General features: G+C 43.4%; 1 pseudogene; it reads right to left on the bottom strand.

Annotated features, from left to right (window-relative positions):
• Positions 1 to 8,382: 8,382 nt before the first annotated feature.
• Positions 8,383 to 8,511, bottom strand: LOC118929443 (U2 spliceosomal RNA; annotated as a pseudogene).
• Positions 8,512 to 10,372: the final 1,861 nt, after the last annotated feature.

Here is a 10,372-nt window from a genome sequence, read left to right as displayed (position 1 = left end):
AAAGTAAAATGAAACAGATGAAATTAATGTTAATGTTGTTTAACCCAATATGTTCAATATTATTTTATTTCAACACATAGTCAGTATCAAAAATTGTTGAGTTATTTTACCTTCTCATTTGCATATTAAACCTTTGTTCTAGTATACATTTTATACTACAGCCCAGCTCAATTCAGAATGGGTGTTACTAGCCTAAGACTTTCTTTTTCCCAATCTAACTTCTCATCCTACTGACCTAGTCAATTTCATATCATGCTCAATGTTTTGAAATATTTTCTTCTCCAATCTATCAAGTTTCCACTCATTTATATTTTTTAATAAGTATGGATTACTTAGTGCCTACTATTAAAAATGAAGGAAACATTTCCTACCGTTAAGCTGCTTGCACATCTGGTGAAGGGAGCCCAACCCAGAGCTAAGGGCTCCTTCTTTTCTGTTTCCACTGTGCTCTATATGCACCTCCCTTGTGGCACTTGTTAGAGTTCTTGCACATAGGGAATGGCTAAGTAAATAAAGAACACTGTATCAGCATACAGACAGATTTTGTCTGTGTACTAATGATAGATAAGATTTTATATCATAGGGGTTTGAATTGGAAGAGACTTCAAAAGGTAATTGTTCATTTTATGTGTCAACTTGACTGGGCTATGGAGTGCCTAGATATTTGGTCAAACTTTATTCTGGGTGTTCCTGTGAGTGAGTTTTTGGATGAAATTAACATTTAAATTGGTAGATTGGGTAAACCAGATTGCCCTCCACAATGTGGGTGAGCCTCATCCAATCAGTTAAAGGCACAAATAGAACAAAAGTTTGACCCTCCCCTGAGTAAAAGAGAATTCTTCCTGCCTGAAGACCCTTGAACTGAGACATCAGCCTTGTTTCTGCCTTCAGACTCACATTAAACTGCCAGCTATTCTTAGGTCTCAAGATTGCTGGCCTTCAGATAGGAGTTATACCATTGGCTATCCAACTGCTGATTCTCCCTGCAGATCTTAAGACTTGCCAACTTTCATAATCATGTAATCCAGTTCCCTAGAATACATTTCTTTGTGTACACACACACACACACACACACACACACACACACACACACACACACACATATTTCCTATCAGTTTTGTTTCTCTAGAGAACACTGACCGCTAAAGAAAGCTCTTCATCCAAACTCCTTATTTTAGCAATGAATCAACTAAGGACCAGAGAGATTAGTGACTTGCTCAAGGTGACATAGGCAGTTGGAAATGGATCAGGACCAGAAATAAGTCCTCAAATTTCTAAGCCAGTGCTCGTTCACACTCAACTACATGTGTACAATATTGGCATGCATATGCATACACATATGCATACATACACTTACTTTTTAAAAATAACCAGTTAAATGAGAACTCTGTCTTTGTACCCATCATGGAAGGATATTTGGCATTCAGATAAATCATGGTGGGAAGTTCATCAGAGTTATATACAGAAAATTCATTAGCTGGGGGTACAATTAAAGTTGGTAGTAAGAAGTCTGAAGAGATAGCAACCATAATTTTCCAGTGAGAATGGAAAAAACTGCCTGGGGTTTTAGCTGTGCTTTCAGATCTGGATTAATGATTTCAGGTGTAAGCCAGTCTGAGATCTGAGGTTTCTGTTCGGTATGCTTTCCTACTACAGCACATCCCAACCTGGAAGTATCAGAACCTTCAAAGCTCAGGTGTAAGAGAGGAAAGCTACAGTGAGCTGGAGGTCCCAGAATGGATGAGGGGCACAGCTGCTGAGATAGGATCTCACCGCCAAGATGGAGTGGGAATAGAAATAGCCAACATCTACTGAGTGTGACGATGGGCCAGACACTTTTTGAAGTCTTTTCCTGACTTAATTCATTTAACCCAGCAGTAACTCTGTAAGGAGGTGCTATCGTTATCCCCTATTTGCACATGGTGAAACTGAGGCACAGAGGGGTCAGTAATTGGTGGGTCTGGGATCTAGCTCAGTTAGTCTTGCTCCAGAGCCTGTGCCCTTAACACCATAGCACCCATCACACATAGAAGCCTGAGCACATTTCCTCAGAAACTCATAAATTATGTTCTATTCAATTATCTGTGCTGAGAAAGGTTCTGACCTACACTACTTCCTGAATGAGAGTGAGGAGACGGGTTGCTCCTAATTCTGCCACTAATTAGCCACCTGCTCTTTGGCAAGTCACACAACCACTCTACACATCCATTTCCTCATATGCAGATTATGCTGTTACATGTATTCTGACCATCGCAACTAGCTATGAAGTCCTATGCTTCTAATCATTTTGAGGCTATACTATTTACAAACTAGTTTTATCATTACATAGATTCTTATAATTTTTTTCACTATCTTAATACTATACAGATGAGTTACTAATTTGTAAGAATATTCTGAAGCTAAATGTCTTATCCTTTGAATTATACTTTAACATCCTTTGCCTTCTAATATTTCCAAATGAGATTAAGAAATGAGTAATGCCTTAATCTAAATGTTCTAAGTATACATGGCGTTGCCATGAATAGTTTGATTATTAGTCACTTGAGCCATAGATCGTATTAGTCATTGTCCAGGGAAAAGAGCAGGGACTAAGCAAACTTGAGAAGAATTCCAGCCTCAGGTCCGGCACCAGCTAGACCTGTGATCTTGGACAAGTCCCTTTGCCTTCTACTTTTTGGTATTTGAGGGGAGCTGTTTAGTCTACCATTGTAATGGGGAAAACATGAGCAGGACCCCCAAAAGGTCTCAGTTCTAGGGCCACACCCCCAGTGTGGACCATCCAAGGCAATTCTGAAAGGAGGCTCAATCTTGGCATCTTTCACAGCCTCCATGGGATATATTGTTAAAAGTGGAAATTTCAAAGTTATGTGGAAATAATGTCGAAAAAAAGGCAGGAGGATGCAATGGCCCTTTCATCCTCCCCAGCTCAAGCACAGGATCCAGGAGAAGCTGCCTAGGTGTCATACCCAATAGATAGGCACTAAAGGACTACCTTTCAAAAGGCAATGTTTTTCTCAGAGTGTAACAGAATTTCCTCTTATTTCACTTAGAAGCTAGGCTTTCAGAAACTTCTCAGTTATCCCTAAATCCTAGCAGAGCCACTATTACCTGCATATTTTGATTCATTTGGCCCTTTAGTGGGGAGGCCACTTTAGATTCCATCTGGTCCTTTACCAGAAATTCTATTTAACTCTGTTATGTTCAGTTCAATGTAACCTACTTCTGGGTGCACGTTCTGAAGAGATGAGAGTCCCAGCCCCTACTCTCCCCACCTCTAGACCTGTGATCTTGAGCAAACTACATATACTGTGATCCATTCTTGTACTTCCCAGTAATGCTCTGAATTAATCTCTGCATGTTTTTCTGGTTGGAATCACTTAACAATAAAATAATGATTCCACAGGTAAAGAGAGATAACTGCTCATCTCCATGGCTCTGTGTGTGTGTGTGTGTGTGTGTGTGTGTGTGTGTGTGTGTGTGTGTTTCCCAAAGCTTATTTCAAATTTTATTTTGCAATTCTTCAACACTTTTTTGGTTCTCTGAAGATTCTGAGTGTTCTTTTTGTACTAGTATATTTTGTACCATGCCTACCAACCCCCAAGTAGGCACTAATCCCCCACAGTGATTAGCCCTAACCAATATTTAAGTGCTTAATTTTTTTCAAGTTCTGTGTGTTTTGCCCATGACACTAATTTATGGTTAGGTTATAACGATGGCTACCACAACCATTTAAATTGCTAGGGACCTTATTTGGGGGAGAAAAAAAACCCTAAAGTGTTGTTTATTTTTATCATTATTTTTGTTTTACAGTTCTCCCAGGATTGTCCCTTCATACCTTACCTCATTCTAGGTATTCTAGGAATAACTAACAGTGAACTTGTCTATGTAAAATTGCCCTCAGCTATTCTTTAAGTTAATTATCACTTCTTTTGGTTCTGTGAATGGCTGTTCAGTGACACTGTCAGCAAGTGGAATGAACCAAATTACTTTAATTATGGACTAATTGTACAGAGTGATGGTAATTAAATCTTGATCAGTTTAAGTGACTGAATTAATTGCTTTAACTTGGAATGCACACCACAGCAAGAGGAGTTTTTCTTTAGTTTAATTAACACCATCCACTAAAGTCTTATCGTATCTAAAATGTAGGCAATTAATGAGTTTGATATTATTCTCACCTTCACAAGAACTAGGACAGAATACATGCTGAGAGAGGTAGGGTACTAGGGGAATGATAGGAAACTTAATATTCTTGTCACTTGAATAGATATATTGGTTGCAATCTCTACCTTCTGGAGAAATGTGCAAATAGAAATATTTCCATATAATTAGCTTCTGGCCTCAGTTCATTTCAAAATTCACTGATCTGTGCAACAGCATACGTTTCCAAATTTGTTAATATTTTTAATTCCTGCATCATTGTCTCACTTGAGGGTTTCAGCGCCAGGCAGATTCACTATGGATTCAGTGAGACTGAGAGATGACAATGGAACATTCTTGAGGTAAAAGGGTTTATACCTGGCTTTATTCTTACTGCGGTAGGTCAAGCATTGGAATCAGATCTGCATCCAGTAGTCTGCAGGTCCATATTCGACCTCCGTCTCTGCCTCCACATCCCTCCACATCCCTCCACTGCCTCATAGTCCTGCAGCTGTGGGTGGAGCTCTTTATATAAAGTCAATAATAACTTATTGTCCACACGTGTGCAACCATGCACCTGTGGGCATTGCATATGGCCAAGCAGACCAGTGTCAGTTGAAAATCGTGGCCATGTAACTTCCATTTTCTCTACACTCCACCCCTCCAGGATTCTTGCCTTACAATCTACACTCCCTCAGTCTTCCTCAGTGGTCCCTATGAATGAAAGCTGGAACAATGTAACCAAATTCCACAGTAACAACAGAGACTACAACAATATTCAAATAACAACAAAAATTATGATACAGATAACAACAGAAATTATGATAATCCTCAAGCCTGAAGATATCGTTTGCCAGCAAGTGGTCATCCCAGCTGTATTCAAACAGGTTCTACTAAGTCTAAGTTCTAAGTTCATGACTTGCACTTTCCGTGCACACCCAGCAAGCAGCAGTTTTTGCTGGGATGTGTGCCAATGCACACAGACATTAGAGATAAACCTTAAGGATGATAGGAGACATGTTTTTGTGACACCAACATAGGCAAATCTTGTCTATCAGGCAGGATGCCTGCAAGAGAGTGGTCCTGTGATAGGACTGTGGTAGGAAGGGGGTCCTGCCCAGGTCTAGTATACCATACCTTTACTCCTCTTCCCATGGAGGTTATTGAGGGGTCTATTTATAGTGCTATTGGAGGTGCGTGCACTGGCCATAATGATAAAACTCCCCAGTAAGATGCTCCTACCTTCCGGCCATACAGGATATACTACTGTGATGTCTGTGGGCCACTCTGCTGTTACTTCAGGAATACACAGGAGGCCAGCCTCTAGGCCTTGTCCCCAAGGTGCCAGGAGGGCCAGTCATTGTTGGTCCATGTGTCAAAACATCCAGGGCCACATCCACTCAAATAGAGTTTCCAAGGGTTAGTGCAGTTGGTTCTGGCAGCAAGATATTATTCTGGTGGCCAAACCTTGGCTTCAGCAATTCCTCCTTGGTTTGTACTTGCAGTTGTATGGGGGAGGCAGCAATATGCCTTAGCATGTCTATGGGGCTCAGGGCTCCCTTTTGGGGTTCCTTGTTCAAATGCCGTAGCATGGTCCATAAGTGGACTGACCATCCCCATAGACTATTGGTGTCTGACAGTTCAGATTTTAACAAACCATTGTATCTCTCTATCATGCCTGCCATGGTAGGATTGTATGACAGATGAATTCCATTTGATTCCTAACTGTTGAACTCATTCTTGTGGTGCATGTCCTGTAAAGTGGGTGCCTTGATGACTCTAAAGTATCTGTGGTCAGCCATAGGCTCCAAAGAGATGCTCCAGGCTTCTTTTGGTTGTCCATTGGTCTGCACAACATGTAGGAAGAGCAACCAGAAGTCCAATAGCTGTGTCCAGTGTGAATATTGGTACCCTTCTGACATGGGCAGAAGCCCAATATAATCTATCGGCCACCTAATGAGGGATATTGGCCCTTTAGCTACTGTCCCATGTTGCTGTGGAGCTCTGTGTAAGTCCCTTTTAGAGCACACGACACACTCCTGCCAGGCTCTGCTGACTTCTTAAAAGGTCAAAGGCAAGCCCCACTGACAGGCCCACATTGTCTTTTGCCCCTCATGCAGCAAACACTGATGTAACCATTTGGCTACATCAGAGGCAGGCTTTCCTTCCAGCCACTGTACCTGGCCCAATTCATCTGCTTCATCATTTCCTGGGGATTCCAGCAGCAAATGACCAGTCATATGATAGACTGTAACTGTTTTAGTCTGATCAGAGGCCCATAAGTCTTGCCACAGTTCTTGTCCCCATAGAGGTTGGTGACCAACCAACCAGTTGGCATGGTACCATGTTGGTAGCCACAGAGTCAAGCCTCGATAGAGGGCCCAGCTGTCAGTGCAGACAACTATTGGGGAGGGCTCTATATTTAAGTCACATAACCACTCTAGGCTTCCAATTCCTCATATGCAAATTATGTTGGAGGGGTCTATACTTAGTGCTATTGCAGACATATGCACTGGCCACAGTGATAAAGCAAAACTCCCCAGTGAGATGCTCTTATCTCCTGGCTGTTTAGGGTATACTACCAGGATTTTTTGGAGGGCACTCTGCCATTACTCCAAGAATACACAGGAGACCAACTTCCAGGCCTTGCCCCCAAAGTGCCAGAAGGGCCAGCCATGGCTGGTCCATGAGTCAACATGTCCAAGGCCATGACCAGGTCTACTGAACAGAATCTCAAGAGTTTATTTCAGTTAGTACTGTTAGCAAGATATTATTCTGGTGGCCAAACCCCAGCTTCAACGATTCCTTCTTGGTTTGTATTTGCAATTGTATAGGGAAGGCAGCAATGTGTGTTAGCATGTCTACAGGGTTCAATGCCCCTTTCTGGGCTTTTCATTCAAACACAGCAGCACAATCCATAAGCAGACTGACCATACCTGTAGATTACTGCTGTCTGACTTCAGGCCAGATTTTAATAAACCACTGTACCTCTCTATCATGCCTGCCCCAGTAGGATTGTGAAACTTATATGGTATATGAAACTTCCACTTTATCCCTAATTTTGCACCCATTCTTGTAGTGCATGTCCAGTAAAATGGGTGCCTTGATCACTCTCAATTACCTGCAGTCAGCCATAGGCTGCAAAGAGATACTCCAGGCTTCTTTTGGCCATCTGCTGGTCTGCACAACATGCAGGAAAAGCAACTAGAATCCCAGTAGCTGTGTCCACACAAATCATGGCATATTAGTACCCTTCTGACAGTGGTAGAGGCACAATATAGTCTACCTGCCACTTGATGCGGGCCATCAGCCCCTTAGCTGTTGTCCTATGTTACCACGGGACTCAGTGTAAGTCCCTTTTAGAGCACACAGTACACTCCTTCCAGGCTCTGCTGACTTCTTCAAAGGTCAAAAACAGGCCCCACTGAGGCTACAGCCTACACTGTCTTCTGTCCTGAGGCAGGCTTTCCTTCTAGCCAATGTTCCTGGGCCATTGTGTCTGCTTCATCATTTCGTGAGGATGTCAACAGCAAATGGCCTGTGCAAGTTCATTCAAGCCATTGTCAGAGGCCCCAGACATAACCGTCTTCAGTTCCATGGACATCCAGCTCACAGAGCTTTGACGGGTTTGTCTCACTCAAGGCCTACAAGGCTTTGACTGTACATTTTGCAACTGCAAAGGTAGTTGCACATTTCATCCCAGCCCAACCTGACAGTCTCTCATACCAAAGGGTATTGGAGCCTCAGAATTTGTGCCAAGACCCAAAACCTCTCTAATAATGCCACATTTGTCTGTAAGAGAATCAGAAGCAAGTATAACATCATACACAGTATTAGATGCCCTATTCTCAATGGAATTCAGGCTTGTTTCACTCCAATAGCCTTTCCCTGGTACCCATCTATAACAGTGAGAGACCCAGGAATCCACTCAGGGTTGCCATAAATCAGAGAGAATTCAGCTCCTGTATTCACCATAGCCAGGACATTCTCTGAGGATCAAAGAATTGATATTTCAACATAAGGGGCCTCAGGTCCCCAACTGGACCCCCAAGGTGGGTACCTTGACCCTCCCCTCAGTCAAACCATATCACCCAGTTGTCTTCCTGTGAGGGTTCAGGCTGGGTTGGCTTGCTTTCCAGCAGAAAGTCCAGCAGGCACACAGGCCAGGCTTGTGGCTTTGTCTCTGGCTTCTATTTCTTGGTCCTCACTTTAGCCAGCTGCCAAAATCGCTGCTCAGACTTCAATTGTTGCTATAGCTCCAGTAGGATTTTATTTGACTTTCCATCCAATTTCTGTCTGTCTGCTCCTATCCCTATTAAACTGATAAGAACAGATACTACACTTGATCTTAGCGAAAGGCTGAGAAGCGATGTTCCTGTCCCTATTAAATCAACCCAGATCTGGGTCCTCATGACCTTCATGGGGCCCTTTAAACTCTTCTTCTGAGGAGCAGACTATTTCCTTCTGTGGTCTCATTGTTTCAGCCTCTCCCAAGTCTGCTACTATACAAGTAACCTCACTTGTGGGCTGCTCTAAGTGAGGGATAAAAATGGCCACTAGAATCCCAAAGAGGGATGTGGGAACCATTTGAAGAAGCATGTTTCTCATCCCCACAGTAAAAGGTTCCACATCTGGGCTATAATTCTCTGGACTGTAAGTGGCATTTTTCATGCCTAACTCCCATAACACCTGTTGGAGCTCAGCATACATCTGCCATCTAGCAGGGGAGGATGGTAAATCACCCTGATTGGGCCACACAGCACAAAGTGCTACTGTAAGCCAATCAAAGAAGGAGTGATTTTTTGGGGTCTGATGTACATTTTGTAATCACAGTTCAAGGCAGATGAACTGTCAGGAAAGTCAGATTTCCCATCTCTGACTTAGACAGAACAATTCCATCCCCTCTACATCCCAAAAACACAGAAGCCAAGCTGATATCAACTCCAAGGGCTTCTGCGGAAACAGGGAGCCCAAATCCACCAGCTCAGCCTGAGTATAGGGGCAGAGCATAAAGTGCTCCATGACCTGGAGAGGGGGCTACACCTCTGCCAGAGGAATCAGTGGCTGCTGTGTATTTATTTTCTTGACTACAGTCAGGTGGGCTTTCAATAGAGGAGGGTTCTGTGCCTCTGGCACCACCCCTCTGTCCTTCCCAGCTCCTCCTCCATTTCCAGGGTTGACGGCACCTTTCTCACCACTTCTCCAAGTGCCTTATCTGCTACACCCTTTACTTTATCTACAGTGCCTTGCAGCAATGCTAGCTCAGTCTTCAAGGGCTCTCTTACCTTCACCTCAATACCTCACAGCTGGAGTTCTCATGCTGACTTTTGCTATGCTTCTCGCAGGAGCATGTCCTTCTCCTTCATGGCCTTTGCCTCTTCCACAGAACCTTGCAGCATTACTGTATCATTCTGCAAGGAATCTTTTACCTCCTCCACAGTACCTCGTAGATTGTGTTCTTGCACTGCTTCTTCTTGTGCTTTTCACAGGGGTACATCCTTCTCCTTCATGGCCTTTACCTCTTCCACAGTACCTCACAGCAACACCATTTCACACTTCAACAAATCTTTTACTTCCTCCACAGCACAGTACTACACAGCTCACATCCTCATGCTGCTTCCTTTCATGTCAATGCAATTTCAGTCTTCAATGAATCCACAGCAGTTTGCAACTTGCCTTCTCTTGCTGCCACTTCTTGTGTCTCTCACAGGAGCATGTTCCTCTCATCTGTAGCCTTTCTTAATAGTGTGAGAAACAGCCAACTTGCAGTTCCTGTCACCTCATGGATACTCTGTTTCTCAAAGGACCTCCTTATTTTGCCAAGGGCCACCTCTACTGCCTCAGGTGTCACCTCCACCTTTCTCCAGTCCTGCGAAGGGGACTAGTCCTCTAGGAGCAAGCCACCTCAGACCACATGCCAACTGGGGAACACTTAAATGTCTCCTCACCCATAGGGGCAGCCCACTGAAGCACCCCTCCCATGAGGTAGCCTATTCCATTCTTCAGTCTACAGGAAATCCTGTCGACTATGCCAATTGTCTCACCTGAAGGTTTCAGCACTGGGAAGGTTCACTACAGATTCGGTGAGACCAAGAAATGACAATGGAACATTCTTAGGTTTAAAAGGTTTATACCTGGCTTTATTCTCACAGCAGTAGGTTGAGCACTAGAATCACATCTGCATCCAGAAGTCCGCAGGTATGTAATCCAGCTCTGCCTCTGCCTCCATGTC

The sequence above is a fragment of the Manis pentadactyla genome, chromosome 11 (assembly GCF_030020395.1).
Source record: "Manis pentadactyla isolate mManPen7 chromosome 11, mManPen7.hap1, whole genome shotgun sequence".
NCBI lineage: Eukaryota > Metazoa > Chordata > Mammalia > Pholidota > Manidae > Manis > Manis pentadactyla.
Note: the sequence above shows the minus strand (reverse complement) of the source record. Positions and strands in the feature narration are given on the sequence as shown.